Genomic DNA, 10667 nt, shown 5'->3' on the forward strand with positions numbered 1-10667 from the left:
AGTTTTTATATGGCATAATGCCACACAAATGTTGCCATCATAAAGAGGGGAAAAGGTTAGGTTAGGTTTAAGTGGCAGTCTACCATCAGACTCACTTAGACCTTTTCGTCCATTCTGATTCCACAGAAGAAGGAATATGCCTACTAGTTCCTGCCGTTGAACCATCCAGATCGCTTTAAAAAGCCCAACAACTTGCGAATGTTCACCTTCGCTTAATCAGACAGGTTATCAAAAAAATGAAAACCTTAAGTGGAACTCCTTCTGACTGTTAGGTGCGGCACACACACACAGAAGGTGTCCTAATGTCTCTTCTTCTTCGATGTCTTCACAGCTTCTGCAGAAGTCGTTATTGGCAATTATCAGTCTGTCAGCATGTTTTCCGATTAGACAGTGATCTGACGGACAGCAAAGCCTTTAAGTCTAGATTAGGCCATATAGTTTCGGAATGATCACAGCCCCCTCTTTGTGACTATCTATCATTCGTTGTCCTTCGGGCCTGGTCCTGAAAACTTAGCTTACATATCGCTAGAGGCATACCCACAGATTCCAGTTTTTCTGGAATGTGTAACGTAGTTCATAGTTTCGCAAGCTCGTCCGCTATACAATTCCCTGGGATATATCTGTGGCCCGGCACCCAGAACAGGTGAATTTTGAACTGTTCAGCCATCTCCTTGAGAGATCTGCGACAATCGAGGACGGGTTTTGTGTTCAGAAATGCGTTCTCCAGGGATTTAATGGGCCTGGCTGTCTGAGAAGATATTTTTGCCAACCGTCGTTATGACATTATATCTTAGCCATTCCACCATTTCCTTAATTGCAAGGATCTCCGCTTGACACACACTGCTGTGGTCGGGTAACCTTTTCGATATGACCAGTTTTAGATCTTAAGAGCACACCCCAAAGCCCACCTGGGATATCGTAGCTCCAATCGGTTCTACAGTACTCCAATCGGTACAGTACTTTTTATCAAAAAGCGGCTCAGATGGGGTGTAATCTACACTGTCTGGAACATCGGATATGGTATCAAGGATAACACAGTGTGCGTAGCAGCCACATGACCAAAGAGAAAGCTCCGTTAGCCTCATGGCAGTGGTCACAGCAAACTATCTAGAAACAGTGTCCAGAGGCATATTATGTAGCATTAAATTCAGTGCGTCAGTTGGTGTCGTCCTCAGTGCGGCGGTGATGCACAAACAACCCATGCTTTGGATCCGGTTGTAGGCAGACTTTTAAAGCGCCGTTCACCAGACCACAACACCATATATAATTATAGGTCCGACAACTTAGTATATACCCAATGCATGAGGCGCGGTCTAAACCCTCAACTTTGCCAATGGCTCTCTTGCAGATGTATAGGGCAAGAGTTGTCTTTCTTGCCCTATCCAAAATGTTGGATTTGAAGTAGGACAACCAGCGAACTGCTCAAATACAAACAGCATCCCTATGTCAAGGGAAGGTCGGTGGAGACTGCCCTGCACGAGGTTGTGCATAAAATAGAAGAATCCTTCGATGCCAAAACGTACACACTGCCGGTATGCATTGATATCGAAGGGGCTTTTAACAATGTGCGGACCAACACACTTTGTCATTGCCCGGCTTTCGAGTCGAACAGATACCGGCACTTAGGTGGGGGCACAATACCAAACATGAACCAATTTAGGGTAGTGGTATTGAAAATAATTAGTGATTTTGTAAGTAGCACGGAATTCTCAACTTAAAATTTTCTTTTTAGAGGTTACTTTATAGTTTTTAGAGCGCACAAAAAGCCGATTACTGGCTTAGGTGTATGTCCATGGTGGCTTGGGCGGATTAATATCTGACCCTCTTTTCAACCTAACCTAACCTAGGAGTGATCTTTGACAGGGCAGTTGGCTCGAAATGGGCCCTGAATCCGAGGATATTCTACGGGCTCTACAAGAGCGTGATTAGACCGACCCATTTACATACAATTTAAGTGTGAGGCAGCCACTGCAACTATGAGACTTTAGGCGATGGGAGAATGGATAGAGGATAGGAGCAACGATAGGAAACCTGGAAGGAAGGGAAGAGGTTTCCGTGCGAAGCACTGCTGCCAGCGGCACAGTCTTGGATTGACGGAACTCTGGTATTGCCATCTGGGTGATCATGCCATACAGACAGAGTGGGCCTGGAGTCTACATTGAGAACCCAGGGACTGAGATCTGTTTTCGACTGCCAGACAATTATACGATTCTGCAGGCATAGATTCAGGCGATCACGGAATGCGTGAGGTGGTGTGGTGCTCATGCCAGGACGTCTAGTGTGATCATCTTTACGGACAGTAAACTGGCCATCAGGGCAATAACAATCAGAACGGCAAGGTCACGAACAGTCTTGGAGCGTAAGTTTAACTCCTTCTCTGAGAATTGCAAGATCCGCATCGTTTGGGTGCAAGTGCATAGCGGAGTATGGGGGAATGAAAAAGCAGATGATTTGGCAGTGAAGGCCAGAGGACTGTTGTTAATAAACTAAGATAACCGGAAGCCATTCTGAGCGACGCAGTCCGAGTAAAGGGTATGCATTGCCCGACTTTCGCGGCAAACAGACATGAACCAACTTAGGGGGCGTGGTATTGAAACTACTAGGGATTTTGCAAATAACACGGAATACATAACTTAAATTCTCTTTTTTGAGGTAACTTTTTATACCCACCATCTAAGGATGGCGGTATACTAATCTAGTCATTCCGTTTTTAACACCTCGAAATATTGATCTGCGATCCCATAAAGTATATATATTCTGGATCGTCTCGACATTCTAAATCGTTCTAGACAAGTCCGTCCGTCCGTCTGTCGAAATCACGTGGTCGAACGTGTATGTCGTTGCGGATTGCAAATGGGTCATTTGGTTCATATGCGGATAAAGCTCCCATATAAACCGCTCCCCCGATTTTACTTCTTGAGCCCCTCGAAGCCTCAATTTTCATCCGATTTGGCTGAAATTTGGAACAAAGATTTGTATTATGATTTTCAGCATCAAACATTCATGCCAAGTACGACCATAGTCTGTCTATAAACTCATCTCCCCGGATTAAACTTCTTGAGCCCCTAGAAGCCTCAATTTTAATTAGATTTTGCTGAACTTTGGTACAAAGACTTGTGTTATGACTTTTAACATCCATGCCAATATGATCCGAATCAGTCTGTAAAAAAATATAGCCCCCATATAAACCAATCCGTGGTTTTGATTTCTTGATCCCCTAGAAGCTTAAATTTTCACCAGATTGTGTTGAAATTTGACCCTAAAACCAATCTTATGACTTACAACATCAGTGCCAAATTTTATCCGAATCGGTCAAAATGGTGATATGGCCCCCTATATACCGATATCCCGATATGTACCGATTTCCTGATACCGGAATCCATGGTGGTGGGTACCCAAGATTCGGCCCGGCCGAACTTAGCACTTTTTACTTGTTAGTATTTAGAGCGCTCAATAAGTCGATTACTGGCTTAGGTCTATGTCCACCGTGGCATGGGGCGGATTAATATTCCAACCCTATTTTAAACCTAACCTAACCTAGCGATATACTTCAGGAAGTTCTGCGTACGATAGCGAATAGGGCTACCGAAAGTGGCCTAGGCGTAAATCCATGTAAGATAGAAGTTGTTCTTTTCAGCAGGAGATACAAGTTTAGCACAGTAGCATCTGACTTCTTGGGAGGGGAGATTGTTCCATTTACTGAAAGCTCAAAATACCTGGATGTTTTGCTGGATAGGAAATTGAACTTCAAGTTCAACATTTTGGAAAGGGCAAGAAAGGCAACCTTTGCCCTATATACCTGGAAGAGAGCCATTGGCAAAAGTTGTGGCTTAAACCGCGTGGGTATATACTGTAGTTGTCGGATCTACAATACTATATGGTGTTTTGGTCTAATTGACGGCGCTTCAAAAGTCCACCTACTGTTCAATATTCAGCAAGAACCAAAGGATTGCTTGTTTGCACATTCAAGCCGCACTGTGGACGACAGCATCTGAAGCACGGAGTTTAATGCTACACATAATGTCTTTCGACATTGTGGCTATACAAATTGCTACGATCACTGCTGTGCGTATCAAGCGGAGATCCTTGCAATTTAAGAAGTGGTGGAATAGCTAAGATATGATGTCATAACGACAACTGGCATAAATATATTCTCAGATGGCCAAGCAGCCATTAACTCACCGGGGAACATATATCTGAATTCAAAAAGCGCTCTCGACTATCGCAGCTCTCTCAACGAGATGGCTGAACAGATCAAAATTCACCTGTTCTGGGTATAGGATATCCCAGTTAATCGTAGAGCATACGAGCTTGCGAGACTAGGAACTACCTTACACATTTCAGGGAAACTGGAATCTGTGGGTATGCCTTTAGCGACATGTAAGCTATGTTTTCAAGATCAGGCCCGAAGGACAACGAATGATAGATGGTCACAAAGTGCGGGTCGTAATTACTCCAAATGATGTGCTCCAAACTAGACTTGATAAGGTCTACCGCTTTGTTGTAGCTGGCTAGAACGGACATCGCAGTTATTGTATCCGTCATGACAAGATTGCAAGCAACGACTTTTGCAGAAGCTGTGAGGGCACCAAGGAAGAAGAGATATCTGCTGTGTGGCTATCTCACTCTGGCCGGCAGAGTGATGTACTTCAAATTCTGAATTTTATGCTGTGTCTGATTTAGCATATTTTTACTTGTTTCAGTTTCTCCAAAAACATTGTGAATGTATCATTTCACTTGTGTGCTTCACTGTTAATGGCGTTTATGCAAGTAGATAATGAGTTTCCCAAACGCACTTTAATTGCGCAAATCATCATCATTGTTCTTTATTCATTAATGATCGTTAGAATTGGGTTATGCTTTTTCAGGCCACGATAAACGCACATTAGGAAAATAGTCGGCCATCCATACATCAATGCGATTGTCATCTTCCCCCAAAACGCCAAGATAAAAATGTTGGCCCATTGTCGATTTGAATGTTTGTGGTTCAAATTCTCCTAACCTCGTTTCTGCTTTAGTAGGGAAGCAAATGCTCATTGAATCAACATAAATATGGAATGGAAGGGAATACTACGCACTCTCCATTCAATGGACATGATTTCTTTTCATCATTATAAATTGGCATTCATGTGGTGATTATCATTCATCCAACGAACGCAATAAAAGAACTGGAGAAACAAACCAAAAAACCAACATCAAATATTTGTATATCCATTTGCGTTTCATTTTTATTCTTGAGTTTTAGCATGGAGCAATGCTGCGATTCCTGGGTATGTGGAATCTGCCACTGAAATTAATAGATGATGATGTGAATCTGTGTTATTAGCTCTTAATAATTGGACCCCCCTTTGTTGGTTGCCCACTACATTATCTTCAAGTGGATTTTGGGACTGTTTGTCGTTTTGGGATCTGGCAATCTACGGATGATGCTCTACATCAGTGTAGGTTGTGAAATTAAGTTTCAGTGTCATGTGCATGTAACCATACCATATGTTCATCATGCAAAGGATCTGTGTATTTGCTAATCCCCTATTAGAGGGTTTTTGAGATCTTAGACTTTTTTATTCGCAAGTCAAGTAGGAATTTATGTGAATATTAACCCTTCGATACATGAGGGGTCCCTAGGGACCTTTTCCAAATTTATTTAGCTATAGTATCCAAGGAGCGATTTTACACAGCTTTTTCTATTTTTCCTGCGTTAATACACGATGACGTCCAATGGGATATTTTATTTTATTTTTAATTTCGGGTTTTCGAATGTAAAAATGGCATAAACAACACTCAGATAGTAATAGGTTCCCTTATTATGCTGTATCGGGCTATATGTTTCTATAGCACCCAAAAAAAAAATAGTCGGATGAACATTTAGGTTAGGTTTAAATGACAGTCTGTCATCAGACTAGAGCTGGCAAACAAGTGATAATCGCAACATTCGATATTTTCGATAGTTTTAATAATAAATATCGATAGTATCGATACTATCGTTAATTTCCCATCACCTATTTTTCAAACGAAAATGAGAAGTACAAATCGGGAGATCGATTTATATAGAAGCAATCTCAATGCGCAGACTAAACAAAACCAAGGTAAATAAACTCTGTTGGAAATCATGATTGAAATCATTGTACAAAATGTTAGCCTAGTCGGATGAAAATTGCGCTTTCTTTAGGCGCAATGTATCTTAAAGGATTCATTCAGTGTCGGATTGCCTTTTTTTTGTTAATTTTCCAAAAAATTGAAATTATGCGATAGTATCCATCGGAAAAACATCAATCGATATTCTGTCAAAATATTAAATATGGATAGTATCGATAGTGCCATCGATATTTTGCCAGCTCTACATCAGACTCACTTCGACGTTTTCGTCCATCGTGATACCACAGGAAAAGAAGAAAGATGATGCCTTCCACTTCCTAGCGTTGAACCATCCAGATTGTATTAAAAAACCCAACAACTTGCAAATGTTCACATCCGCTAAATCAGACAGGTTCTCAAATAAATGAAAACCTAAAGTGGAACTCCTTCTGACTGCCAGTGCGGGATACATACACAGAAGGTGTCCTTTTGTCTCTTCTTCTTCGATGTTCTCACAGCTTCTGCAAAAGTAGTTGCTGACAACCTTCAATCTGGCAGCATGTTTTCCGATTAGACAGTGACTTATCATGACGGACACAATGACTGAGACGTCTGTTGTAGCCAGTGACAGCAAAGCGGTAGACCTCTTCAAGTCTAGATTAGGCCACATACTTTTGAAATGCTCACAGCCCACTCTTTGTGACCATCTATCATTCGTTGCTCTTCGGGCCTAGTCCTGAAAATTTAGCTTACATGTCGCTAGAGGCATACCCACAGATTCCAGTATCCCTGGAATGTGTAGGGTCGTTCCTAGTCTCGCAAGCTCGTCCGCGTTACAATTCCTTAGGATATCTCTGCGGCCCGGCACCCAGAACCTGTGAATTTTGAACTGTTCAGCAATCTCGTTAAGAGATCTGCGACAGTCGAGGGCGGTTTTTGTGTTCAGAAATACGTTCTCCAGGGATTTAATGGCTGCCTGGCTTAGTGAGAAGATATTTATGCCAATCGTCGCTATGACATTATTTCTATGCCATTCCACCACTTACTTAATTGCAAGGATCTCTTTTTGATACACACTGCAGTGGTCAGATAACCTTTTCGATATGTCCAATTCGAAATCTTTAGAGTACAACCCAAAGCCCACCTGGTCAACTAGTTTGGAACCATCCGTATAAAAGTCTACATAACTTCTATTATCGTAGTTCCAATCGGTTTTATCAGGAATAGTGGTACAGTACTTTTTATCAAAAAGCGGCTCAGATATGGTATAATGCCTGGAACATCGGACTTTGTACCAAGCATAACATAGTGTCCATAGCCGCCACACAATCAATAAGAAAACTCTCTTAGCCTCACGGCAGTGGTCGCAACAAATTTTCTGGCCGCAATGTCCAGAGGCATTAGATGTAGCATCAAATTCAGTGCATCAGAGGATTCCGTCCTCAGTGCGGCTGTGATGCACAAACAAGCCGTCCTTTGGATCTGGTTGAGTATTGAACAGTAGGTGGACTTTTGAAGCTCCGTCCACCAGACCACAACACCAAATAGCATTATAGGGCTGACAACTGCAGTATATACCCAATGCATGACACGCGGTCTAAACCCCCAACTTTTGCCAAGGGCAGGTGTATAGGACAAGAGTTGCCTGTTGAACATTTAAAACGCATATTATCCGATTTGCCTTAAATTTTCAACACTGAGTTTTATAAGCCTCTGGACATCCGTGCTAAATGTGAAAATAGGACCATATTTTGATATAGCTGCCATATAAACTGAACTTCCGATTTATGGTCAAGACCCTATAAAAGACGAATTTGCACGATTTCGAAGCGATTTGGAACTGTTAAGTTAGGTTAGGTAAGAGTGGCTGCGTTTCGAAAACTGTACACGATGGCGAGGTTGAAGCAAGGGCATTTTCTTCTGAAGATCTTCCCTCTTGCAAAGAGATCACATAAATCGGTTCATTAGTTTCAAGGTTATAGCCCTCAGAATGTTGGAGAGTTGAAAGGTGGTCAAATGTGACACCCTGTATATGTGAAGCGAGCCCTTTACATACATTAACGAAAAGGCGATGTTCTCTTCTACACATTTCTAGAACATTTTATACCGATCAGTAGATGGAAAGTTCTGCCGTTATAACAACTGCGGTGCCCTGGGAGCTTATATCAAAGGGTCAAACACAATGCCGAAAATTTTAGGCAAAAAGTGGATCTGTGCACTAATAACAAACGTCAATGAAATGATTGGAAATCCACAATTTCAATACAAAAGGTCTAAATCAGATAGAAAATTACAAATCGCCCTTTCAAAAAACTGAAACAGTGCGCTTTGAGTTTAATATTTAATATGCAAAAATTCAGCTGAATGAAATCAAAGAATGAACATAACACAAAATACTGAAATGTATTTTTCTTAAAGCCTTGTTGCGTCTATATATTATTATTTTGTTTGTTCCGTACAGACTCGAAAAGGGCTGAACCGATTTTCACAGGTGTCTTAGGCTATGCCCGACTTTAGCCTGTCCTTACTTGTTATATATATGACCGTTACGCCCAAAGAAATAGGTTTGATGATACCCGCATACTTCTTAAGCTGTGGAAAGCCTATTTTAATGAGATTTCGATAAAAATTCCCATTGGCATTTAACAGCCGTATTCACAAAAACTTACAAATGAAGCATTAAAGTGCACAATATATATTAAACGATTCCCAGCAAAAACTTGGTAAGTACATGTCATTATGTTTGGGATGTAAAATAATGGATAATTCATTATCCTTAGATTTACTAGCTGCTAAAATATAACGAGCTATCAACAGGAATACCATCTGTGTTACCGGTAGTACAAATGTCATTACATACAACATTCGATGAAGTTCAAGAATAAGCACTTATTTGTAATAGAAAATAAAGCATTATTATAACCTTGGCATTGATAAAAATGCCGTTTAGCTCAATTTTATTGGCGAGTCCGAATGATGAGTGTTTATGATGTTCGATATGACAAGGGAGTTTTTTACCAACCCACAAATCCGTTGATTGTTCCGCATGCTGTGGGCGTAATATTAAGGAAATAAAAAATGTAAAAATTATTTTGCTGGTCCAAATTCGAACTCGGGACCTTTGTATTGCAAATCTTCTGCTGTACGCTCTGTGCCACAAAACGACTAAAATCACTCCCATGTGTTAGAATACTGTGTCTTTAAACAGAATATTTCAAACATAAACACAAAAGCATGACCATCTTTAATGAAATAGAATTAAAGTATGCTTTGATGTTGTGAGTTAATATTGTAAGGATAAAATAGTGTCTTATTCACACACAATGAAGGTAAAGTTTTAATTTCATTTATAATTTGAATTATTCATATAAAATTTGTCTTCTTCAAAGAAACTGAGCATTGAGAACGTGGTGGTGGGGAAAGGCGAAAACATGTTTGAGTCTAAGTACAATAGTTATTTTGTAGCAACGTTCAACTAAGATAATATGTCATTATCTTTTGACATTAGGCTTAAGTACTTGTTTTTGAACTATTGTATGCTTGTGCGGAAGGACATTCCCCCTAGGACATCGCCATGTAAAAGTAAATAGAAATGATGCCTAAAAATAAGTAGTTATTAGTTTTTGAATGAGCTTACCTTTCTGGTTATTTGGTAATGAGAGTTTTTGCTGGGTTATTGTACAATAATCCCATTGTAGCATTTCGTATTCAAAAACTTACAATGGTGTGCATCACTAAAAGTGAGCCCGGCTATATTTTATTAAAAAAATCACAAAATTCGCACAAATAGTCTTGGGACATTTCAAATTGCAATGAATTATAACCAGCGAAACTTTAGAATAACTCCTATTGGCTTATATAGCGCCTTTAACTAACTAAATGCATTTTTAATGAATTAAATAAATGTCAATAGATTTGCAATCGGCTTATTCACATCGCACAAAAAAATGGGAGACATCAATTAAAAAATTTTCATTTTTGTATTTGACTATTTGGGACTTTCATTGCCATGTTTCTAAATATGTACCCGCTCCAAATTCTTTCGACTATCTGTCGTACATGCAAAAAAATAAAACGTTTTACGACAAAAAAAAAAAAAAATATTTAACACGAAGTTTAGTTTTTATTGTAACCGTGTTTTGCCTCAATATTTCAAACTTTGCCCAAACATAAAGTGTTATTGAGCATAACTCATTTCGTAAACCCTTAAGCAGCTTCGTCTACGGTAAAAAGACCTTCCTATTATTGTAAAACCAAAAACTCTTTAACTGCAAAAGTGCTCAGGCGATTATTCGTGTATCGGGCCAGTAATAAGTCTCTTGTGTCTTTCCTACAAGAGGAAAAGGGTGAATATTTGAGCGTATAGACTAGTGGTTGGCAAAAATACTCATTCTATTGCACATTACTTTGTACGTACACAAGAAAATAATCCCAAGAAAACCCATAGGCATGCAAATAATTTCAATTGTGTGCCCATCACTGCTATAGACACATTCTTACACACAACATTTTTTCCTTTTTTGTTTTGACTGAGCAAAGAGCAGTCAGTATATAAAGCAGCTCGAACGAGTGCGGATAGTAAACTTGGAAAG

Source organism: Stomoxys calcitrans, chromosome 4 (assembly GCF_963082655.1).
Source record: "Stomoxys calcitrans chromosome 4, idStoCalc2.1, whole genome shotgun sequence".
NCBI classification, from domain to species: Eukaryota; Metazoa; Arthropoda; class Insecta; order Diptera; family Muscidae; genus Stomoxys; species Stomoxys calcitrans.